The sequence below is a fragment of the Episyrphus balteatus genome, chromosome 1 (genome assembly GCF_945859705.1).
Source record: "Episyrphus balteatus chromosome 1, idEpiBalt1.1, whole genome shotgun sequence".
In the NCBI taxonomy this organism is placed as follows: Eukaryota; Metazoa; Arthropoda; class Insecta; order Diptera; family Syrphidae; genus Episyrphus; species Episyrphus balteatus.
Genome location: NC_079134.1, coordinates 33444622 through 33472439, shown reverse-complemented (window position 1 = coordinate 33472439; position 27818 = coordinate 33444622). Strand labels below are relative to the sequence as shown.

Sequence of the window (27818 nt, the reverse complement as noted above, 5' to 3'; positions counted from 1 at the left end):
AAAAAATAAAATTGCCATCAACAGACATTCACTTTATTACCAACTACCTGATTTTTATGAATAATTTTGTCTGTCTGTGTTCGTAGTTCAGATAAATGATGATCCACTATTGAAGATCGTAAAATTTTATTCTCAAGATCATGGATATCTCTATACAGGTTGTGGGATAAAATTTATGCAAGCATTTTTTTTTTGTTTAAATTTTAAAAGTGTCATTTAGAGTTTTTGACATTTATAAGAGTTTTATGATGAATTTCTTTAATAGATTGATGATACTTTCTCCCAGTTAAAATTGCTGTGATAAAAAAAAGTTGGTAATTGGGGCTTTGAAAAGGCCAAAAAATCGGGTAATTAAGTATTTTGTTTGCATAGAAAACCAGATTTTAAGACGAAAGGTTCATTAAATGGGTCATAATCACTATACACTAATTTTTTGAAAATAAATGAAATGGGACACTCAAAATTTTTGATAGACAAGTTTTTTTTTTATAAAAATGGTAAAAATTAATTAGGTACTAAGCCAAAATTTTGAAAATAAAATTGAACAAAAGAAAAAAGTTTAAAAACAATTGTTAATATTGACCTAAGGCTCATTTAATTTTACATAAAATAACGTAACGTAACGCCACGTAAGGAAACGTAACATTATGTAACGTAAGAAAAATGATACAAAATTTCCAAAAGTACGAAAAATTGCTAAAACTTTATTTTTTTTTATCAGACAAAAAGAACGGACAAAGTTTACGAATAGTTTTACGGATAGTAAGATCTTGGTAGCAAATACGGTACCATTTACGTGATATGCATCCAAGAATTCCTTCCACTGACATTTTGTGTTCGCCATATTGAATTCATCACATATCTTAAAACCTACAGACAAGCAAGGCGTTTTCTATGATACCTCATTTTTCAAATAACAATAAGTAGTTTAGAAGTTATAATGGAACAGATGAACATGTTTACCTGTCAAACATAAATAACTCTTTGTCGAGTGAAAAAACAATTCTACAGTAAAGAACATAAGGAAAAACATGACCAAGTTGAGAGTTAAGAATTTTAATAAACTTACCCCCATTTTTTCTATACCTACCAACTACATTAACTTATTAACCTTTCAACAAGACCATTTATCTTGATGCAAAAAAAAAAAAAAAAACGAACAACAATAGAAAACATTTAAGCAAATTAATTTACCCGCATTATGCATCAAAGTCTAGTCTAGTCTTATAAATTCAACAACTTATAAATCACCTGTAATAACATCGCTAACACCCATATGTTGTATACTTGTAAAGTCTGAACTGGACAATAGTACTTAATAAAATTTTCCATATTTTTTTCATCATGTTCACAAAACAGTTGAAATTATAACTTAATCGAATACAAACAATATGATTGTTATGATCTTGATAAAAATGAAAAAACATATAACAACAGTAAAGCCCCCATGTCAATCTTTGTCAGCACCCTGAAGGCCAACATATTATTATTCTAGGAGAAAAAAAAATGACAATATAATCACTAACCACAACTCCACCCATTATAATAAAAAAAAAATATATAAAAAAGTGGAAAACATTTTTCCGCCTTCCATCAATTTATTTATTGTTAAAGTACCTACTTCGGGACATACTTCCAAGTACTAACTATATTAATGTGCTAACAAGGTGTTTATGTTTTTGATTGATTCTTAAATATTCCGAAACAACAACAAAAAGGAAAAAACAATCAAAGAAAATCATAAAACAGTCAAACTGGATAACCTGCATTCTTCTTAAGTTTTTTTTTTCTGTTTTTTTTTTTTTTTTTTAAACTCAGTTTGATTAACCACTTCCTGAGAATTGTTTTATGTTGACATTCGTTTTCATATTATTGTGTCTTGTTTGGCGTTGGTGTTGTGGTAAAATTTCTGTCATTTACACCTGATAAATGCCGAGCAATTAATGTCGCTACATGAAGCGAGTTATAATTTGATATCCAACTTGGCGCCACATAAATTTTTTGTGTCTCTCCCATTCACTCTCTGCATGCACAGACAAATTATTTTTATGCGAGGAATTGAGTTATGTTTCCTTTTTATCCATTGTCACTCTGTTTTTGGATTTAAATTAAAAAAAAAAAAAAAATAACGTCTTTTTGAACAAATATGGCGGCATACATCCGCTAAATTGATAGTTTCTACTAAAACTAATCTATGTTTCCAATTAAAAAAAAGTAATTTGTTTAAACAATAGTTTAACTAATTAGTTTTTTTTGTTAACAAATTAAAAAAAATGCTAATTTTTGGTTTTTGAAAAAAACCCACCCACGATCAAAAGATTTCATCAGGAAACCCTCAACTTGGCTAAGTTTAATTTGTATCATCGCGTATCATGACTGTGACAAAATTTTAATGACGATTGACTTTGTGGTATTTTTTTTTAATGAAAAAAATAACATATAACAGTATCTAGCTGTAGGTATGCGATTATAGTGATGAATTTGCATATCTGGAAGTTTTAATTTGTTTTGCTTTGATAGACGAAAATTGATTTGTATTTTCGATTAGGCAAATAAAAATAAATTTTTTTAAAAAAAAAAAAAAAAAAAAAAAAAAAAACAAACAAAAGAAATTAATTTATAACTTGAGACATTTGAAAGTCATTTGTGTGGTTTTGAATAACTAAACTGGTGGCGCCTCTTTAGCCAACACGTAAGGTATAGTTTTCTTTGTTGTTTTTTTTTTTTTTTTTTTTTAAATTTAATAAATTCGACTCGTTTTGGTTATTTTTTGTCTTTGATTAAGATTAGGATCGAAAATTAGATTTAGTATTTTGGTTAAGTGAAACAAAAAATAATAATAATTAGTTACAGTAGTTAACTTATTAAATTTATGTAGATTTGTACTACGATAACTTTTTGTAGAAAATAAATTTTCCATTCGATTGAATTAATTTTTTAAGATAATATTTAAATATTATAGAAAAAATCAATTCGTAAATTTTGACCTGGAATAAATTTTATTTTATTTCTAATAACTTCAAAAGATAAAGAAAAATCAAAATAAAAAATTTTATTGTTAATTTGGCTAACGTTGTTATTTAAAAAAAAAAAAAAAATTTTTGACTCGTTTTATTTTACACAAAATAACGTAACGTAACGTAAAATAAAGTAAGTGATAAAATTTTCTAATATTCTTAAACTTTGGAAATTTGTTCAAAATTGTTTGTCGGGGTGAACTACGGACATATTTAATCCTAACAGAATACTGTCATTTTAAATTAATAGGATTTAGAAGATTTTCTTCGATTTTTTTTTTTTGAAGTCACTTAAATCATTCAAGAGTTATTCAAGAGTGAAATAAAATTATTGAAAAGATTTAGAATTGATTTAATATTTTGTAAATATGTTTTCATTAAGATTAATCATTCTCTTTTTGAATAATAATTTTTTTTGAAAAAATAAAAAAAAAATACCTACATCAAATTATTTAAGCTAAATTTTCAACTTCAAATTTTTAAGTTATTTCACACACAAATCCTCGTTTTTTAATTTTCTATATTTTACAATTTTTTTTTTTTTTTGTCTAATCATTCTGAAAAAGTGACTCTATTTATTGATTTCATTATTTCGTTTTATTTATGAACACATGTCATTCTGGTTTTATGTCATTCATACAAAGTATTAATTGAGTGCCAAATATGGGTCAGATAACAACAATCAACTATCCCTTTAGAGACCAACAACAACAACAAAAAATATAAAATCACCTTTAATTGTATATAGCAAGTAGATATAACCCACCTCAATTTACCAAAATGTATCTACTAGAGAAACCCCGCATTTGTACCCTATAATAATATATGTATTCCATCAAAAAAAAAAAAAACACCACTAAAAGGTCTCCCTCTCGGGCGATAATTGTCCACTCGAAACAGCAAGACTATTATCACACATTTCCGTCAAACCCCTTTTTATTCCCGCACATACATAATTTAATAGTAGATAAATACACGAGATATATCTACGCCAAAAGTGCACCCAAACGTGTGTATAAAGGTGTATAAACTACCCACCACAATTCGTGGCGCTGTCATCGTTCGTTCGCTTGCTCCTTCAATTAACTATCACTTTACCCAACCGCGAAACCACCAATTATATTTATTTTTTTTTTTTTTAGTAACACACTTTTTTTTTTGGTCTGTCGCACAAGACCGCACCTTTATGTATCTAGATACACTCTCATACATATCTCTGATGACGATCATAGATCAAAGGTAAGAGATATAAACAATCGAAAAGTGGGTATCATTATGATATGTTGTTTATATGGTTTTGTGTTGTCACCACAACAGGTGGTAAAAAAAATAACACAATTTTAATGGCTAAAAAGAACACAACCAAATAAGGTCATCTGGCAACACTATATGATTAAATTAAATTGAAAATTGAGAAGGTGTTGTTTTGTGAGATCCTTTTTAAGAACAAAGAAATCCACTCTCATCCATTTGATTAGAAATAATTGATTTTAAACGACAAATAGCTTGTTGTGTAGCTTTTAGAAGAAGAATGATAAAAATAAACATGTTTAAAAGTAAAAAACGAAAAATGCTTATGATTGATTAAGTAATTTCTATGCAAATTGATGTCTCTTGAATTCATATTTGAAAGATAGGTACTCAATTATGCATGTTTAGATACTCTTATGGAATTAATGATTTTTGTATTTGGTTTCTAGAGTTTAAGTATTGGTTTTGAAAAAAAAAAAATATTTTTTCATTGAAAAAGATATATTTTTTTTTTTTTTCATTAAAAATTGTTTTCCATTTAACCATTTTTTTTTTTTATTAAAAAAACATTTTTCAAAAAAAAATTTTCTTTTCTTAGTGAAAAAACAAAAAATCAATAAAAAATGTTCTTATTTAAAAAAAAGTCTATGGCAAAAAAATTTTTCTATAAAAAAATGTTTTTGAGTTAAAAAATTCTTTTATTTTAGTAATTTTTTTTTTATTAAAAAGCTTTTTCAATAAAAAAAAAAATACAGAAAACCTCAGAATAATATAAATAATAATATTAATAATATTTTTTTTTCATAATTTGTTTTACATTAAACAAATTTTTTTTTAATAGAAAAAATTTTTTCAATAAAAATAATTCTTTTACAATTTTTTTATTCATTAAATTTTTTTCTCAGTTTAAAAACAAAAATTAAAAAAAAAAATATCTTTTTCTCATTAAAAAAAAAAATTTTCTTATTGAAAAAAGTCTATGATAAAAAATTTTTCTTATAAAAAATGCTTTTGAGTTAAAAGATTCATTTTTTTATAAATTTTTTTTTCATTAATTTTTTTTTCTCAGAAATTCAAAATAAAATAATTTTTTTTTCAATTTAAAACAAAATTCCAATAAAAAAATTTCATATTTAAAAAAAAGCCTATGATAAAAAAAATTTTCTATAAAAAATGTTTTTAAGTTAAAAAATTCTTTTTTTACCAATTTTTTTTTATAAAAAAAGCTTTTTCTTAACAAAAAAAAAAAATACAGAAAACCTAAGAATATTTTTTTTCCCGTAAAATTAGAGGTTTTGGTTATATTGATTTCACTAAGCACCCCTTAGAACAGATTTTATTTATGGTTTTGAGTTATTATTATTGATACAAAATATTTTAAGTGCTAATTTAATAGTTTTTTGATTAATTCAATTAAAATACTAAATGATTTCCCTATCAATTTAATTTTAAAGACCAGTTCAGTAGTTTTTTTTTTACGACGAATTATTATTGACGATCCAATCCATTAGAAATAGTGGCGCCATTGAGGTCGTATTAAATTGTTTCGTTTTTTTTTTCTGTCAACCATTTTCATGGTTGGGTTAGCAAAAATTTTCCTTTCATTTGAAAAAAAAAAAAAAAAACGGGGACGGGAAGTTATTTATTTCTAATCACACACATTGTACACCTCTAGGACAAAAATAATAAAAAATAAATGGTTAACGCGAATAAACAAGGTGCAGGTGAAATGTTAATTAAATAATTGGATGGACATACAAACACATGTAAGGGGGTATTACAATGACTATCAGGAAGTTAATTTATTATGCAAAAAAAAGGAACTTGAGGGAAAGTGTGAGGTCATCAAGTGTGCTAGCCGCATGAAAATGAGAAAAAAAAAATTATTATCATTTAAAGGGAAGTTTGAAATAGGGTCAAAAGTGTTTAAAAAAATGGTATTTTAACAATTATTTTAATAAAAGGTTTGACACCTAATAAAATCAAGACTTATGAAAGAAAATATGGCATTTAGCTTCCGAAAGAACACAAGGAATCAAGCTAACGATTTTAACGCACCTGAAGTGTAAATATTTTGGCACATTTCTCTCCAAATCTACACTTTTCAACGTTGAGTGCAAGAAAAATCCATATAAACCACTAATAACAGCATTTCCATCACCTCCTCTAACTATCTAATTAATTGGAAATAATCGCACAAGCCGGCATTTCGCTAATTACAGTTTGTGCTGGTGTACGGTAATTTGCCACTATTACTATAGCCATATGGATAGTCTCACATCGTGCCAGATAGTCACAGCAACCAGTGTAGGTAACTCAATCTATATAAATTAGTCACCTCTTACCTACCTACAGCTAACTATAATATCTTACTTAACAAATTTCCCGTAATAGATTGCATATAATACCTACTTGCAATTTTTGCAGCAGCAAAACGCCGCGACACGAGACGTGATAAAAAAAATTAGTTTTTTTTTTTTTTTTTTGGCCCACTAAATAGTCAGCTGCCCTGGCGACTTCCTTTAAGCCAACAACCTCTTTTTCTCTCTTTAGACTATTAGAGCCGATTTGTAGACTCGTTGATGGTTATTACCTGTTGTGTATATATGCAAATGACAAATCACCTGTAGAAATCTTTTTCGTTCACTAATATGGTTTTGGTGTTAGAAAGTGTTACGCGAGTTTGCTTGCCATCAACTTCGTCACTGTCGTTATCGTAGTCGTCGCCATGGCCTTACTTAATAGGACGACACCACGACGACGACACAATACGAGATAGTACAAAAAAAAAAAGATGTGATGTGAATTTTTGATGCCGGTGGATGTGTATCTTTTTGACACTCTCTTAGCCATCTGAGATAATTGTATCTTTTGTCCAAATTTTGTGTGTTACCTGTAACACCTGTGTAGCATTTAAATCTTCCTCCCTGTCTCGATCTGTCTTTGAACAAATGAGACTAAAAAATGTGTGACTTTTTTCTTCCCCTTCTCGTTTTTTTTTTCTTAATTTATCTCTCGTTAAGTTGTCAGTTCATTTATTCCAATTTTTTTTTATCCATCTTTTATTGAAGCAAAAAAAAGTAGCCCATATCAAGGGATTTTATGTCATGTACCAAAGTGTGTGGGTACAACTACTGCATCAAAAATGAGATCAACCAGAAAACGAAAAAAAAAAAAAAAAGATTACAAGTAGTGCAGCAAGGTATCGAGAAAAACATGCATCCCCAATATACGCGAGACAACACAAAACTCGATCGAGACCAAAAGCCGAACATGATGATGATGATGATGATAAAAACCCTTGGGATTTTGTATCCTAAAGATGAACAAAAAATACAAAATTTAAAAAGAAACAAAAGCCAACAACCAAAAATGGTTAAGAAAAAAAAGGGACAAAAAAAAAAAAACAGGGAAACAAAAATCAATGTCCACTCTACCAGAGAGTAGACTTTCCTTTTATAGGCCACGTTAAAGTATAACCTGTGTGTGATGTGGATGCAACAACAATCTCTAAAAAAAAAGAAGATACCTTCCGCCGACACACCATCCCAGCATCAGAGCTAACCATCCAACCAAAAAGCCAGGCAGTCAAAAGGAACATTAAACAAAAACAAAAAAAAAACTTCGAATGCCAGAAGTCCAAGAAGAAGCCACTATATTCCTACACTTTACTCCTGGACCTATGGAAAAGACACAGCAGCATACACACAAGAGGATCATCAAAGGAGTCCGATTCAATGAGTTGGGTCATTTTTTTTTTTTTTTTTTTTTTGACATGTTCTTTTGGTTTTTTTTTTAACCGAGACCAGTTCAAGTCTAAAAATGCGAAGAAATATAGAAACAAAAAAATAAATAAAAAAGGGAAATATACGCGATATTCTCCCCACACAAAAAAAAAAAAAAATAAACAAGGATACACACAGTTTTTCATTTTTACAGTCAATGGGTTTTCTTTTCCCTCAGTTAAATTTTATTTTATTTTTTTGTATTTTTGTTCCACTGTGGAATTCCTTGAAATCTAAATATTTTTTTTTTTTTATAAACATACATTTTTGTCTACCGATCTAGTACAATTTTTAAAGTTATAATATTGATGAGAACCAAGCTTGAATTCAGAAAAAAATATTAATGCTCTTTAAATGGCTAAACTTCAACTATAAATGCATTTCTCTTGAGCGTTGGGCGCCATTTTTAACTTCATGTAAATTTGTTCTTATTGATTATCTCTGGAACTATCAACCTTAGACTAAAATTTACAAAACATAAATTGTTGTAAATTTAATTTTCTACAACTTTTATTATTGCTATTTTTTCTCTAGGATCGATATTTTTCAACTTAATCATGATAAAAGGATAAGAGCATAAATTTGTATGGTAATTATATTCAGCAGATTTTCTTTAAACATTTTGTAAAAACAAAAATTCCTCTCATTTCTCAAAACCACATGGTGAATGTATTTCAAAAATGTTGTTTAATTTCTAAAAATGTCAACCATAACAAAAATGTACAGAAAAAACAAAAAAATCCTGTTCATGCCAAAAATATGAATCAAGTATCTGGTCTCTCATAACATCCTAAATTTAGCCAATCCTTTTAATGCATATTCATAAAAAAAAAAATAACAACAACCTGTGCGGGACATTTTCATCATAAATTATATGAATATTCATGAATATTCATTTTTTTTTTTCAACATTCAACAAAACAATATTGAACATTACCAGAGTTGAAGTATCCTACAACTGCAGAGATTTTTTTAATTAACATCATATTGAATTGTGTTAGTGTGTGGTTGAAGTTCCATATTAGTTTATATGGAACTTTTAACCATTTTTAAAAAATGAGTCTTATTTTATTCCAATTCATATAAATTGTCATCTTTATAAAATGACAAAAGGGAGAAAAAAAAAATAAAGAAAAAATTCCTAAAAATACTTTAACGTTTATTCCATTACCACCCATCAAGGTATTATTAACATGCCAGACGGAGCATTTAATGTTTTATTACCATAAATTCAAAGTACATACACGCATACCAACGTATACATAATAAAAAAAAAATAAAAAGCGTAAAAATGTATTAATTTATGCATACCGCAAGTAACGCATAGCATTTATTATGCACCATATATGCGAATGTGTACAAATTGATGAGAGCATCATTGAAAGTGAAGGGAAAAGAGAGAATAGGGATACCTTGAAAAATCAATCCTTTTTGACCAAAAGCCAATTAAAATAATTAATTAATTTCATTAATACAAAAATCATCATCATCATCAATTCTAAAAAGACGCATACTCTGAAAGTTACAAGTCTTGAAGATGATGTTACAAATTATAAGAAAATGAAAAAAAAAAAAAAAACTGATGACAACTAGTTTAGACTTTTGAGTGAAATGCAGTCAAGTTGCTTTATTTCTGGACAGAAATGATGACATTACTAGACTATGTTACAACACATACTCGGCTTATAGACTCGTTACAGGAGTGACTTGATATGGAAAAAAAACATCTGTTAATCGATTTTTATTTCTTGGAATGTACTATTTTTTTTTTATTTATTAGAGTTCTATCTACGATTTATCAAGAAAGATATACGTTTTAAAAATCAAGTTCAGCTATGATTGTAATTAGAATAGTTTATGGTGTCTATTTTTTTTCCAAGTTTTTATGCGCTTTGAAGATTACTTTAGAATGTACAAAAAATTTGCATTCAATTCATATCGTTCTGGATATTTTTTTTTTTTAATGAGAAAAATCAATAAAGTTTGTAAACAAGTTGTCCAATAGTGTTAAAATAGATAACAAGTGATTGAAGTTATTTGATTGGGTGATTTTTTATATTTCTTAATTAATTAGTAATGAAGTGTAATGATTTGAGTCATTTGATTTATGAATTATAAAATTTTCTATGAAAAAAAAACTTGTTTTCTAAGTAACTTTTAAGATAAGAATTATTATAACACTTTAAGGTTAAACAAATGTTATTAAATTCTAAAAAAAAAAGTACATTATTTTATATTTGTGTTCATAGATGGCACTGTATTCAATTTAATGTAAAAAAATAAAAGTCTATAACCAGCTTTCAACGATACTTCATTTGTCAAATTACGATAAGTAGTTTAAAAGTTATAATGAAACAAATGAAAATATTTACAAACACTCAAGCATACATACATAAATACACATATAGTGGTCAAATATAATCGTTCTTTTAAGTTTAAGATATTTGGGTAAAAAAGAATAAGCATCCTAGCATAAATAACTAATTCATGAGCGTTGGGCGCCATTTTAAGTTTTATGCAATTTATTTTTATTGATTATCTCTGGAACTATCTACTTTAGAGTGAAAATTGCCAGACAACAATTGTTTGAAATTTGATTTTCTATATTTTTGATAAAGAATGTTTTTATCTTCAATGCATATTTTTTAATTTGTTCATGTTTAAAAGAAAATGTAAGTAACGTGATGGGTGCGTTACCCTTGTTTTTAATCAATTTTTGTTTATGTTTAACAAAAAATCATTGATTTTCTTATAAATCGTTTTCTTATTTATCAATTTGGAGCAATATAAAGCAATATAATCGAAATGTCAGTACCATGATGAATGCAGTTTGGTGCGTTACCATTGTTTTTAGTCAATTTTTGTTTATGTACAAGAAAGCATTCATTTTTTTGTAAATCGTTTACTTATTTATCAGTTTGGAGCTAAATTAAGCTACATAATGGAAATGTCATTCAATGCAATTTGGTGCGTTATTATTGTTTTTACTAAATTTTGATGCGTTACTATTGTTTTTAATCAATTTTTGTTTATTTTTTAACATAAAATCATTCATTTCTTGTAAATCGTTTTCTAATTCATCAATTTGGAGCAAGATTAAGCTGTATAATCGAAATTTCAGTACCGTGACATGTGCAATTTGATGCGTTACCGTCATTTTTATTCTTTTTTTTTTTTAATTTTTAACACAATTTTCTTGTGAATCGTTTTCTAATTCATCAGGTAAGAGCAAAATTAAGTTATATAATAGAAATGTCAGTACCGTTTTGCGTTAGATTTGATGCGTTACATCATTAAAATGATATTCCCATTTAGAGAATTTCTCTTGTTTAAAAATCAAATTACAAAATATTTTGCTGTAAACAAAAATAGTTTTTTTGTATGTAATTTTATTTATTTGAATGAATATTATTATTGCTCACTCCCGTGTCACAATTTACTTCTAAGTTTTATTACTATCGTCATACAAACAGTTTTGTTTACTTATCCTACATGCGAAAACAATTGCGATTTATTTGTGTCAATTACAGACTCCGACTCCGCACCTAAAATGTATTTTTGTATTTTTTTCGTTTGTTTTTTATTTCAAAAGAGTAAACATCTGTACACACTCTCATCACAAAATTTTAATCTCAAAGCAATAATTTTTCCATATATTATAATGGTGTGACATACCCCTATTAAATACCACCTTCACTCACCTATATCTCACTACCCCCCAACCAACTCCCGTGCGGCTTTCATTAGAAAAAAAAAAAAAAGACAACAGTGAACCAGTATAGCGCATGTTATCCATGCGAATGATTTTTTATAATACAAATCGTAAACAATATGAACAGGTGTTTAGTATTTTCATAATGTCACCTTTATTGTATTGTTTTGTTACGTATTTTCTCCGCAGTGCAGCGTTAGTTGTTGTCTTCAACACATTTGCCGACGACGCCATCATATCTGATCGTCACATCATCAAATATTATTAAACATGGTATTCTAATCAGACAAACAAACGTTAGACACTTGATTGAACTCGTGGTGGCCTCTGTTTTTTCTCTCGGTATTTTTTTTTTTTTTTTTTTTGTTAGGAATTCAAAAAATAAAAAAAAATATTTATCACATCTGTACTAGGTAGAAAATAAACTTGGGGATTTTTTGTTCTGTGTTTGAATTGAGATCTAATATTTGGAGCGCGTGTGGTTAAACCATCTGGGCACACGTTAAACTTTGTGTGTGAATTTTTTTTTTTTTTTTGTTCTAAACATTTTTTTTTTTTTTTTTTCATAATTCCAATGACAATGACTGACTGACTGACACAACAACTGTATCTACGACAGACAAATATAGAATTATAGAGAATAATATGAAGCTTGACAAGGCGTTAGTAATTACTTTATTTTCAGCATGAAAGCAAGGTACACGTTTAGAAAATTAAACAAAAATTTATTTGTATTGTTTTGCGATGCATATAAATCTTTCTTATTTTATTTGGATAAATAATATAATTTCAAGAGTATTGTTAGTACAAATGACTTTGGAGAATTCTTGATTTTTTTTTTTGTATTCAGGGTTATTAAGAATTCTTATCTATGGGCTACAAAAATACATATCTAAATCAGTTGATGTGTTTATCCGAGACATTATTTTCATCAAAAAATATCAAATAGACAAAGAATATGTGAAAATAAGTATAAAATGTATTCGGATAAAGATATTTCTTTTATCCGTGACATTATATTAGATTGAAAGTAACGAAAAATCAAAGATTTCATAGAAATGTTTACTTTCATGATCCAAAATGTCTTCGGATAAAAATTAACTTTTTATCCGAGAACATATTTATGTAAATTTGGTTCGGATTAGAGTAAATCTTCATCCATTTAACAGTTAAGAGACGCAATTCAGCCTCGGATAAAAGATTCTAGCCTTAAAAACATAACATAACATGGATAACTAAGGATAAAAGTCTTTTTGATGTAACATATTGTTTGAACTCTTATATATGAATATTTTATGAGTTCTTCATCCATTTTCATTTGATATTAAACCGGATAAGCGGAAAAATTTTCTATATGAATGTTTTAAAGCTTTTGAGGCTTTCATAAAATCGTTTGGAATATAGAAACAGCTCTGGATAACTAAAAACAAGAGAGTTTTTAATCAAACTAAGCAATTTAAGTGATTTATTTGAATATTGTATGTATTTTTTATTTCTTTTCTTTCGGATAACCTTTTTAATGCAATATTTTCAAGTTTTAAGCGTAGTAAACATTTATACAATAAATTTAAAGTCAAAAACCAGTCCGGATAATCACGGATAACAGTATTTCCTATTTAACTAGACGTTTTGAGTCATACTTGCAAGTATTTCATGAGTTCTTCATCAAATTTAACTTGATATTCTCCCGGATAACTGTCTTTCGAGTCGTCTCAGACATATTTATGAAAATGTATGCTAAAAAAAAACTACAAAAATAAAATCATCTTCCTAATTGCAGCATAATTTAAAATCACCCGCAGCTATACAATCATCTAATATTCGCATAAAGATAAATGCTTAAAAATTTATTTAAAAATGTGCGAAGAAATTTGATCTCTTCTACCAAGCAATCATCATCATTCTCCACCATAAACCAAAAAAAAAAAAAACATACAACATTCACACTTCGCATATACTCGTATATATCCACCAAAACAAGAGTGTGACGTTGCGCGCAAATTGGCACAAGTAATAGTTGTTAATTATCATCACTTCTATTGACAGATAGTTTGACGATCATTCGACTCGACAATATGTTATATTGAGACGCCGGCCGCCACCACAGCGCCGCCACACGATGTGGCATTTCAAAATAAATACAAAAAAATAAAATACTAAACTCTGGGGCAAGTGCCAGACAATGATTATAGATACAATCCCTGATGATGATGATGATGTACGTCGGTCGGTCGTTTGGTCGTGTACCTCTACTACGTGCACTTAGATTTTTGCGATAGAGTGCGAATAACAACGCGAGTGAGGATGAGGAGCTTCCCGCCCGCCAGCTTCATCAGCCTCCTCTTGGGTTATATATCTTTACCTCATGCGCGAAGCAACAAACGTTAATTATGTGTGGCGCTATGCAGGCAGGCTTGAAACCAGCCAAACAAGCGGGAGGGCCGAGGGTATAGAGCGGTGGTGTGGTATGACGGTGGTGGCAGCAATCAACCTGGCTTGGAACAGACACAAAACATTCATTCACTTGTCATGTGTGATGGTGGCATAGGAGCACCTCTAACCACCATGATGGTTGGTCTTGGTCTTGCTCTTGGTCTCTCTCTGGGGCTCCTCTTCTGCTGCTTCATCGACATTTTTAACGTCTTCGATGGCAGTGAGCAGAGGCGGCGGGCGGGAAGCGGCGCAGGTATGTAGATATATATCTCGACTCCACAAGAGGTGATTGATGATGATGGTGCGATGAAGAAGCAAAACGTTGTTCAACACACACCAAAGTGGATAGGATACCTGATGGAGGATGGTGTGGCTGTAAACTTGGGTACCTCTTTCTTCTCCCTTTCTCTGTGACAGGAAGACACGGTTGATTTGCGTGTAGAAAAAAACATATCTACTTTAGGCACCAATTTGTATCTAAATACAGACAAAACGCGTGTATATGCATATTTTGTTCAAGTTGGCAATTTTTTCAAATGAATTTCATTACTTTCTCGTTGATGTTAAAAAAAATATGCTGGCTGAATTGTGCGCACACGCGGGACACGAACAAACAGAGACACATTATATAGACAGACAGACAGACACACGACATTTGTTGCATAAATCGCATTTTGCATTACGAATGTTAATGTGACACTCTGTCACCCACAAAGAGGTAACTAGTCGTCATCATCATCATCACCATCAAAACATAATAGTCAGCAATTCAGCAACACCACCGCACCATTACCATTGATTGTATATGGTTTAAACGTTAAGCGTTAAGCTATTCACATATTCACGAATGCAATCACCATAAATGAGTTTTGAAGTCAACCTACCTACCAACCATAACTATGTGTCTTGTCTATCTGTATTTGAGCTGCGCTTCACTCGAAGGTGTATCTTATTGCCGCTTGATTGATTTGCGTCAATTATGAGCATTTTATTTATTCACAATTGCTCATAGTCATAGTCAGAGTCACTATCATCATAAGGCTTCAGGACGACTTTAAGGTTTTTTTTTTTAATGTTTTCATCGTCATCATCATTGTCACAATCACAATTACCATCACCATATCCGATGTTTGGTGGCGCCAAAAGAATTAAACTGTCATTTTATTGTGTTTTTTTTTTTGTATTAAACTTAGCATTCTACACGAGTAAATGTCTAAATGGTATGGCATGGAATGGAATGGAATGCAGCTGTCATTTTAATAGCCACGGCTATTAAATGATAATAAATGTCTTTAAAGGAGGTGTTTAATGGCTGAATATTTGAATTGGTGATTAAAAATTATTAAAAAAGAGGAAACAAAAATAAATATAAATCACCCAAGAAGCAGAAAATAAAAAAATGAATTATTTGATTTTGTTTTATTTTTCATATTGTTCCTAGCATTTTTTATTTTTTATTTTTTTAATGAAATTTTTTTTTTTTATGTTCTCATATTTTTTTTTTCTTGAAGCTAATTTTCTGTCAGACGTCTTTATTAAATCCAATCAAGAGTTGGTTATTAAACCTAAAAAGAAACCGCAGTCTCAGAGACATCTCATGAATGATATTTTATAGACATTTTTTTTTTTTGTGGTTGTGAAGTGACTTGACGAGTGAGACAAAAACCTATGAGATGAAAGATAGATTTTTATTTTATTATTTTTTTTATTGGACTTTGGAGTGATACATTTGATTGCTGAATAAAAAAAAAAAAATTATGACTTTGTTTAACTAAATAATTGACAATTTATGTGGAATTGATTTAATTCAATTATGAGAAATGTCCAATGTCCATTAATATATCAAAATTTATGTCATAACGAATCAATCAGGAAAAAATAATAATGTTTTTGACTGGAATATAATGATAAAGTGCATCTGGCAATGATTTCATACTTTTGGGAAAGTATTTAAGTTTTTTTTTTCTAGGAATTTAAGGATTTTTAAAAAGTTTCATATTGAATTTGTAGATTGCAGCAGATTTTGGTACTGGTTTAAGCTTCTTTCTATTAGAATATATCTTCGGATAAAGTAAAACCTTTATCCGAAAAGATATTTATATGTTAACCTAATGTAGACATAAGAATATGGATATATCCATAAAAATTCCTTCGGATAAACAGTATTTTTCTATCCGCGACCATATTTATAAAAAATGAAACGCAGATAAAAAGAAAAAGCTATTATCAACTTCTGTTAGAGCAAAAATGTCCTCGGATAAAAGATAACTTTTATCCGAAGTGATATTTTCGAGTACATATAATGCAGACATAAGAAACTGTTGATATACAAAAAATTATTGGAAAAAAATGAGTTTGGATAAAAAGTTTTGTTTTATCCGAGAACAAATAAACTAGTAAGTAGAACACAAATATACAAAATTTTGACTAATCATCTTTTGTTTGAGTAAAAACGTCTTTAACTACTTTAAAATGCCTTCGGATTAAAGGTATCTTCTATGCAAAACCATATTAATACTAAGCTCTTAAAATTCTCACCCACCCTACTTGTATTTTTTTTTTAGTCTTATCTAATATAAAATATATTTTTTCTTAATCAAACCACAAATTACCCGTCAAACTTGGACACTACTCAAAAATCTCCTCAGCTAAAAAAAAACATAAAACGCCAAATAACAAATTTCACAACACAACATTATACAAGGATTTTATTGCTCGTTTAAACTCAAAAAAAATATATATTTAAGTTTATTGATGCCAACCATGTCCAACATCACCCCCAAAAACCTAACCCCACCCCAAAAAAAAAAAAAAAAAAACAGATACTTATCAATGAAAAGAATAAAATATTTTCTACCCCCTTTACTACCGCACAACAAAATACCATCTAACCTACCCTTGGTAATTAAATTCGTCGTCGCAATTCAGTATTCATCGCTGTTGGTGGTACATATTTTTGTTGAATTCACTCCCCCGCAGCAGCCCTCATCCTGGTGCAATCAATTAAAATCCCATAAAACCAAATAACAGCACGAATAAAATCAACCCCACTCCACCACCCCATTTCCTATGATCCCCCCAAACATAGCCACCCAAAAACAATAAGGCAAAGTAGATACCTACATTCTCGAGACACAGACAAGAGAGACAAATTTGTGTTTTTTTTGTCTTCTTGTTTTGTTGTTTTTCCTTCAAGAGACACAACGGACGACAATAATAATTATTTAGAACAAACCAACTATAGATCTCGTTTCGAGTAAGAACTATGGCGCCTCAATTCAATTTTCTATTTCCGACAAAAAAAAAACAATGTTTTTCAGATCGAAGGGAAGGGAAAGGTTGTTTTTTGGGGACAGAGGAAAATAACCCCCTTTCTGCACTCTTTCAGATCACCCATATACGAATTTTGTAAAACAGACAGCGCCAAGTAAAAGTTTTGTATATCAAGAAAAATGTTTAGATACATAAACAACCCCCAACCCCCTCCCAATTTGTATCTGAAAATGCATCTTTTCTTATCTCTATCTCAGTCTTTCATGGTAAAAATAATAAATAGCATTTAAATTGATGCCAATAAACAAACAAATAGGTCAGCCAACAGGGTTAAGATAGTAATTTGACTGTCAACAGAATGAAACAAGTAAATGTAAAAAAATGAGAGCCAGAGGCTACGTGTTAGAAAAAAACAAAATTTGGCATCTTAAGCAACAATTTCAAAAAAAAAAAAAAGATAAAAAAATATATCTCATTCTCAAATAAAAAATAACTCAATGAAATTTGTAAAATCTCGTACAATTGGGGGAGGAGTTTTTTTTTTTCTTTGATAGACAGAAGAGTACAAAGTTCATTTAAACTATAAGTACAAAGTTCACTTTTTCATTCATTTGATTTTGCTGAATTTAGTTTTTTTTTTATTGAAAATATTTAAAAAATGTTAAAAATTTGTTCTTGATAAGTTTAGTTGTGGTATTTTGTGCCTCATTGGTAAAATTTTTTGACACATGCGACAACATTTAATTTTGCACAATGTTATTTTAAGGTTATAAATATTACATCTAACTGGTTATGTAAATATGTGTAAATTACTTATTACTTGAAATTTGTATCTCCGGATAAAAAGTCACTTTTATCCGAAACCATTTTAACCTAAAAATAAGTTGAAATAATTTATGATATGAGCGAAAATACTTTTGGATAAAAAGTAATATTTATAACTGCAACAAAAAAGTACAGATTCACTTAAATTAACACTTTACAGGTTAAAATGCCTTCGGATAAAAAGTTTCCCGTTATCCGAGGCCATATTAAGAAGTATATGTAATGTAGATATAAAGAGAAAGTTGAAATATTGAATAATATAAGCAAACATGCCTTCGGATAGAACAAAACCTTTTATCCGAGAGAGTAACTGTCACAAAAACGTAAAGAAAAACTAGAAATAATCTATTTTCTGTGTAGAAATGTCTTCGGATAATGAATTACTTATTATCCGAAGCCATATTTTAAAGTTCAAATGATGCAAGCATAAAAAATACCTTGAAAAGTCCATCCTTATGAAGTAAAATGCGTTCGGAAAAAAGATGTCACTTATCCAAAAACATATTATGATACTAAAGATTAATTTATTCCCAAAAAATATTAATCCTTTTCCAAATCTTAAGTATTTTAATATTCTTTATACAATTGATTGTAGTTTAGGATTTTCTGTGATTGTTTTTTTTTTAAATAAATGAAAAATATAAGGCAAACTGATAAGATGTTGCGTCATCCATGAATGGTAAATGAAATACCAATTTTACGATGAAAAAGAATAATTATTTTAGTATTTTTTTTTTTTTTTTATTTCAATTTTTTAAAGATAACCTTTTGAAAGTAATGATATGATAATGACATATGGTCAAGGGATTTCCGTATATATTTTTGATTTTTTTTTAACGACTTGGAAAATTCTATTCAAAGAACAAAAAAAATGTTTCCATATGGAATTTTTATTTTTTTATTTGGTTATCATCAAACACTAAATGTCTGGTTAGTTTTGAAGACAATTCTTTTGGATGATGATAAGTGATGATTTTATTGGTGATGACACGTGAACGAGATATTTTGAATAATTATATTCTTTTTGAATGACAAAGATTGATAAGAAAACTGTCAAATTATTTCAAATATTCCATAAATCAATAAAGTCATGGTTTAAAATACCATTTTTTTTTTTATCAATTCAGCAGTATTTAAAAAGACATTATTTTCAAAAAAAAAAGTAAGCTTTGTTCTTCTCCGTTCTTTAATTTAAACCTTCACGAAGTTTTAATAAAACCAGATAAGTTGTGTAGACTATACGTTCCCGCAAACCGACATAAATTTTGTTTTTTTATTTGTATTAAGAATTCTTCCTGTAGCAGGTACCCACAAAACGACGTCATTTTGTATTTAATTAAACAAAGTACTACTTATGTACCTGCCTTAAATAGAATGCAAAAACACAAGTGAAAAATCATAAATCTATGCATTAACATAGATCAAATTAAATGACACGGAGGCCATCATACTGACTGTGTTTCCATAATTCTACTTCCGCTTGAATTTAAATTTTGTTTACTATTATTTCACTGAAACGGTTTTTTTTTAAGGCACGTACCAAATATATTAATAACTAATTTTTAACAATATTCAATTACTTGTACAAGATATTAATTTATTCTTTGAATGTTAAGTAATATTTCTTGATACATGAGTCATATTAAATTTTTTAAAGGTATCACATAGTGTAATAAAAATCAAGATTTAATTATGTCTGAAATTCGTAGGCACAAATACGTAGTAAATTGACAAGACTAAATGAATGATATTGCTTACAATATTTGAAAAAAGAAAACCGAGCTGAATTGATTTTAATATTGCTGAATTTGATTATATTGTGCTGAATATTATTTTAAATTATTTAAACTTCAATCATTATTTTCCTGTGTACTCGAAAAAGTATAATTTTTGTATTTATTTTTGTTTTTTGCTGAATGTCTGTTAGAGTTTATTCAGCATCAGATAAGGTATTTGGAATCCATTTATTCATTGAATTTTTTTTTCCAAATTGACGGTGAAGTTTTGTATTAAATTTTTCATTTAAGCTGAGTTGAGGTAAATGTTGCTGACTTAATTGATTTTAACATGGAATGATGTAGAATTTTTTTTTACGTTAGGTAAATTAAATTGAGTTTATGTCCATTCCCTTGAACTTCGGGGAATGTTGCTCCAACAAACGGCGCTGATTTTCATTTGAATTTAATTCAATAGATAGCTGGAATTTATTAAAGATAACTGAATTAAGGCTGAAGATAACCCTTCAAAATAGATAGAGATTCATTACTTTTTTCTTGTGCATTGTTATACAGTTAATTTATAATTGCAAGAAAAAAAATCGAAACCAGGGATAAATTTTGCTGAATAGTGCTAGTTTTTTAAATTATCTAAAAAAACAATAAATCACATTTCATTCAATATTCTAAAATTCATTCTGAAAACTCATAAAACCTTTGCTGAATTCGAACCAACTTAGCTGAATAAAGCTGAATTTAAACAGAAACATAAGAAAAAAGCTGTGTTTATCGGTTAACTGAAACCATTGTCTGCTGAATATATCATACATGAAAAAAAAAGGTCGAGATAGGGTCTTTCAAGCCAATCTTTGAGTTTTATATAATTTTATTTTGTCTTTAGTGGAATAAATATGAATTCGACTTATCGAAAGCTAAACTTAATTGAATTAATATGAGTTCATTTGAATTGACTTCTGCTGAATTGAGCTGAACATAGGAAAAAACGTGAAAACTGGTGTTGTTTATAGTAAAATTGTGAACTAGGTAGTTAAGCAGCATTTCCTTACAAAGCAACATAATTATTTACACTTTGCCTTTATCTCCAATGTTCACCAAAAATTTCGCACTTGATTTGATTTGCACAATAAAAAAACCATTTCAGCAAAAAAATCACCTTCCGGACACACACAAAAAGTCTTTGCCTTTTTATTTTTCAGTTAACTACCTATAGGTTGTTATCAACAAAAAAAAATTTCTCAATCAGCTTAAAATCCTAAACGACCGATGACTTGTAAAACCTTTGAAAGGATAAAAAAACAAAAAACAAAAAAAAAACTCTTGATAATCCCACACAAATCCCTTATCTGTCGAAAAAATCATTTCACATATCTCATTCTCAAGTCAAAATCTAAAAAAAGAACCAACTTAAAAAAAAAAGAAAAAATCTACTCCAACCACTCTAAGAATTGTACTAAACAAAATCACAACCACTCTTCACATAGTTTCTCAGTCCATAAAAATAAAACTCTCCCAAAGTGGTGCGGCGGGTAGGGTATAGATTTTGAATCCCCCCAGAAATCCCTATAAAACCAGATATGAAATTAAAACAACAACAAAAAACCACCACCATCACCAAGAGGGTAAGTGAGGAAATCATCCGCACAATAAAAAAAAAGAAATCTGAAAAAAAAAAAATATTAAAAGAAGCAGAGGCCACATGAACCCATTATCGTGGGCCAATATGTTCCCGATGTCAAGCACGTCGGGCATGCTGAAGATATGTACCAAAAGATAAACGCATCCCATAAGCTCTTTGGATATGTGTGTTGTGTATGTGTGTTGTGTTCAGATAGATGGAAATAATTCCAGAAACCATTCTCCATCTGGTGGAGTGGCCGAAGCACAGATTTTTACTCCGTGCCGCACATTAAAAATAAAAGACCAATAAAACTGAACAGCATCTCCAAAAAAAAAAAAAAAAAAAACTGTATAACCAAGAACCATGAAATCAATAAAACTGGCGACCAAAAAGGATGTTCTTTTTATGTCGTCGTCGTCGGATAGTCATCGTTGTTGTTGTTTGCTCCTTTTCCGCCAAGCAAAAGGCGATAAGGAAGATCTATTCGGTCCACACACTGTTTTTCTGTTTTTTTTTTTTTTTTTGGGGGTGTGCGTGTATATCTTCACTCTTCTTCTTTTTTTCATCTTATTTTTTTTTTTTTCTTATGCGACTCTGGGGTATGTAAATCCCATTTTTAACCAAGTGGCAATTCCTCAGCTGGTTTTTGGATTTATATGTATATTTTGCGAACTTCGTCGCGTCTTGTAGTCGTTTGCGGATCCCCAATCCCAACCAAACAACATCCCACACAGGGCCAGTGTTTCATCATCCAGGACAAAAGCAAGCAAGCAAGCAAACAAACAGCAAACTGTGTGGTTCTTAGCGCGCCACACGATATCTCTTGAGTACATCTCTATTCCCCCAAATCCCACTCAGATGAAACCGAAAACACAGCATCACACAATCACACACAGAGTGAGAGAGGTTAACAAAAAAAAAAAAGGAAATAAAACTTTACCATGGCAGAAAAAAAAACAATAAAGGACTCTCTCCTTCTTTTTCCACAATAAACATAAAACTTCCATCCATTGACTTTTATATGGAACAGATGGCGCCAAACCAATACTCCCCAATTGCTAAGCCAGCCAGCCGCAGCAGCAGCAGCCACTCTCACTGTGTTCGCTGGTGATGTTACAATCCTCTTGCTGGCTGGCCTCGCTGTTCGAGGAGATGATGATGATGATGCTGGATAGTTGGCCATCGTGGCTGGTTCTCTGTGAATGCCAATACGACACCGATTCACGCAAAAATTGTACCCCGCCTTCCAGTCCCCCGCTATTTCATATCTTATTCGAGAGTAATTCTGCCTGCGTGTCTCTTCGATATTCTCCCCAGAGATATTCATTCTACCTATATATAATATACAAATATAAAACGAACTTCTGCATCATCGACAAGATGACTCTGCATCTTTGTGTTGTTATTTTTGTGTGATGTGCGCTCAGTGTGTGCTGAATTGGATTGTGTGGTACTCCCCATGGTGAAGACGATTATTCAGGGGTTTTTCGATGTGTCTTTAATGACAATTATTGGGTTCTTTGAAAAAATAATTGAATATAACAAATTGAAGAATAGAATTAAGTAATAGAATTTTTGCTGAATAGTGCTGAATAACTCAAATATTAAGAAAAACAATAAAAACTGATATAATTTTCTGATATTCATTCAGAAAACCTTTGCTGAATTGTATTTAACCTAGCTGAATTGAGCTTAATTTTTATAAAACAGAAGAATATATTTGTGTTCTTCAATTAAGCATCCCATATTGAGCGCTGAATATGGATTATTTGAAAAGGGACTTCTTCAGTTAATTTAACTAATTCTTCTGCTTAAAAATGCTAAATTACTTTATTATCTTCAAAAACTAGAAAAATCTAATTAGTTATTCTGATATTTATTAGAGAACCTTTGCTGAAATAAAATGAATTTTTGTAGAAACAGAAGAAAACATTTGTGCTCTTCAATTAAGTTTCTTATATTGTGTGCTGAATATGGATTACTTGAATAAAGAACCTTTTCAAGATCTAAAACAATATTTTTTATTCAAAAAGTATCTGGATTGCCTAGTTATTCTACAAAAAAGAAAAAAAATTCATAATAATCTGATATTTATTTCGAAAAACTTTGCTGAATTCAATGTAACTCCGCTGAATAAAATTGAATTTCCACTAAACCACAAAAGAACAGTTTTGTGTTTCAAATAATTGTAAGATGTTATGTGCTGAATATCGCTTACTTGAAAAAGGACCATTTCAAAAGATTGAAAAAATTATAGATTTATAAAATTTTGCTGAGTTAATCAAAAAATAAAGCTGAATTCACTGCTAATATTATGAATTGAATAACATTTTGCTGAATTAAGATTTGTAAACCTTGCTGAATTCGATAAAACTATATTCAGCAAGACTATACAACACATTGGGGCTCTTTAAACCTATATTTTTTTAGCTTCTAGTGTATATTCGTTTATCCACTGTGTGTCTGAGTCCCAATTGGCAATCCATAACTTTTCAGAAGCAGAGCAGAAGCAGCAAAGAGTCAGTCGGCCGTTTGGGGTCGTCATTGTCTTCGTCATCAGCAAGCAAACAAGTATCAGGAAGGCAGGCAAGAGGCAACTGCGAATTTCATTGCAAAACAGAACAACTGGAGCCAGTTAGTAGACCAAACTAAATATGGGTTGAGGAGGGGGGTTAGACTCAAGAGGCGTTATACTATATGGGAGAGAAAGGTTAGTTGAAAATTCTTTACAAGGCTAAAGGAGGACAGAAGGGTGTCCTTTATATATTTTTTTTTCATTGCAATTGTCGTCGTTTGCTGTTGTCGTCGTCGCCATTTTCACATATTTCGCATGAGTCTCTATACGAGATGTTAAGTTAGTTCTAGTTTTGTTGGGTTTTATGGATATGTCGTCGCCACCGCTACCAAGTGTGTGTGTGTGTATCCGAGATAATATCTTTATGTTGCCCATCCTTTTTACAGAAACAACAGCCGGACCATCACCACAGACCGAGCACTAGCACCAGAATTATTGCAAACCTATAAAGCTAAAATGTCATTCCCATGATGCTAGGCCACCACTCTATATGATTGGTTATCTTTACCCTGGCACACACGCAGCAGTCTTTCCATTATTGGCAGCAGCAGCAGCATCATCTGGTTACGAGTACGGGTCTCGGTTTCGGTTCAACTATGGAACTCTGTTTGGCTTTTGATGAGCTGTTAAATGACAGAGCTATTGCTTCTATGCCAGGCGTGTTGTTGTCGTTCCTTGTCTATCTTTCTATATAAAGAATGACAACTATAGGCTTTAAGGGAAACTTCTATCCTTTATAACTACTCTGCCTGATGCCTACGGTAGTCAATTTTAATTGACATCTGTTTAAACAATAAACTATCTATAAAAGTATCTCTCACTCTTTTCATCTTGTTTTGCTAAACAAAACGAAGCTCCATAGAGTGCGCACTCATCTCAAGCCCCCATCAGTTGGGCCCAGTCCCAGTTTACTTTATTAAAACTCAGCACAAGTTAGACGTACACCTTTTTCAAGTCTTACAATGATATAGTGATCTCCAGCACAGTGTGGCGCTTTTATGTAACTCGCAGTCTCTATATCTCTGTATAGCTATAACCATTAGCCCAGACTTTGAAGCTTGCTCTATACCTTAGTTAGGACCGATGCCGCCGCCATCCACCGGCCAGCCAAGCCATGTCGATGGCGCTGCGGCGCTACTTTTTAGATGACGATCATAATGATTGTTTGTGCGCTGCTGTTTGCTGTCGTCTATACCTACAATGTGCTCCATACTGGTTCTATGTGTGTGCTACTGTTGGCGCATTTAATTGTCAACCATTTGTTGGATCTTGATTGTCATATAGTTTATAAACGCGCGTACGTACATAGTAAAAATTCAATTGAGGTATACCGACTGTGTTGTATGTGTGTATAGATTACTTGAGATATTACAACAAAATAAAATATTAAAAACAACATGTGTATCTATCTTTTGTGCTCACTTAAGAGTAAAGGCGCCACAGTATTTAAGGAATCAGTTGATGAATGTTTATAGAAATATAGTTTGTTACAATATTTTACAATTGGAAGACGATCTACATTTTATTAGAATATAGATCACCAGATATGGCAAACAATAGTAATAATAAATTATTATTATTGCAAGTTCATTGGAAACATTAATCTTATTTGACTTGTTCGTCATCGTCAGGCACAATCGTCAGAATGGTGATTTACATTATATAGGTTATCCCACTTCAAATTTTACTAAATGGAGCTGAATTACTTAAATATCAAGAAAAAGAATTAAAATTTGATTCAGTTCTCCGATATTCATTCAGAAAATCCTTGCTGAATTATATTTAACCTAGCTGAATTCATCAGATTTTTTATAAAAACACAATACAAAACTTACGTTTTCCAATTAAGCTTGGAATATTATGTGCTGAATACTGATTACTTGAAAAAGGACGCCTTGAAAGAACTAAAATAAATATTTTTTTTTTTTCTAAAAGTGTTGATGACTGAATTAATTTAATCAACGACAAAAATCTCATAAAACGTTGTGATATTTATTCAGAAATACTTTGCTGAATTCAATTAAACTTCGCTGAATTGAGCTGAATCTTAAGAAAACAACAAGATTTTATTACTGAATATGGCCATTCACAGGAGTGGAACTCACCATATAAAAACAAGAATATTTATTAAATTTGATAAAAACATTCCATATTCCGAACTTCTATTCAATATGAACAGAAATTTGTGTTAAACTTTGCTGAATTCAATTTAAACTAGCTGAATTGAGCTGAATTTGAGCTGAATTAAAAAAAAATAAATAAATAATAAACAAACAAGCAAACGGAAGTGTTTTTGAATTAATCACTGCTATTATTTGGGGATATAAACAAGCTTTTAGTAGAAAAACATGAATTTTATTTCACATATCCCATATTTTATTGCAAAAAAATTAGTTTCCTTATTAAAATGCAAAAAAAAAAATCAAAAAAGATAAGGAAGCAGATTTTCCTTGGAAATAAAATTTTCTAATAATCATAAATGACTAATCCATTCAATTTTAATTACACTTGCCAATGAAGGAGATTCCACCTCCTTAAAACTGTTGAAAATCTCAAAATAATATCTAATAATATTCATGTTGAATTCACAAATTAATGGAAATCACACTTCGAACTTTCCTAATACTGTCAGATTGAAATAATGTGTGAAGAGAATTTTCTTCGAATTAATCGTTCTCTAATAAAAACTTTGAAAAAAAAGAAAAATTTTATTGAAAATCCCCTCTATAAAAACTTCAAAGACTACTAAAACGAGTATTTCTGATATTTATAATGAAAAAAAAAAAATGTTCCCCATTTTACACGCCCGCAGATGAAAAGTAACTAACTAGATATAGACAAATAGATATGTGTATGTTTGGTGTAGTCGAATTGCGTTTATGCACATTTGGTAGATGTTTTTCCAATATTTTTATTTTTGCTTGAGTTTTTCCTCATTTTGTTTTTTTTTATTTTTAAAATTTTTTGTTTATTTGCGCACACACCCTCTTATTCCATTGAAAAATCTCAATGTTGTTTTTGTTTTTCAGCTACTGAATTCAGCAGCTGGCACAGATGATGCTGTTTTAGAGAGATGGATGGGATGAGCAATGAGGTGGGGGTGATGTTGGGTGGGTGGTTATTTTGTAAACAGGAGAAAACAATCTTTCTATAAAGAAAATATTTAAAAGGGGGGTTGAATGTTTTAATGAGCGACAGCTACTTTTACTCTATATCTTCTCAACCTCCCTCCTTGCCCACAGCCCATCTCAGTCACCTGCACCATCGTCATCGCCACCACCACCACCAAATTTTATTAAATGAAATAGAAATTTAAAATAGAAAGAAAAAAAAAAAAATGTTTATGCCTTTGCAGACATCTGTTACACCGCAGACATTTTTTTTCTTGTTACTTTGCTTTGCTATGATGTTAAGAGTTTTGTTTCTTTTCTTTAAATTTAACAAAGCGGAAATATCAGGAGGTGTAGGTGATACTTTGTTGTGGGTTTTTTTTGGATTTTTTTATTTATTGTTTGGAAGAGGGTGTTTTTTGAGACAGTGGGGTTGAAAGTGTTTACCTCTAAATTTGTATGTGATAAATAAATATTTTATTT

The 27818-nt window shown here is 29.9% G+C and overlaps 1 protein-coding gene across 1 annotated transcript in view; it reads right to left on the bottom strand.

The window, feature by feature from the left end:
- LOC129907660 (uncharacterized) overlaps positions 1-27818 on the bottom strand; it is a 38651-nt gene that overhangs the window by 1716 nt on the left and 9117 nt on the right. The window lies entirely within an intron of this gene.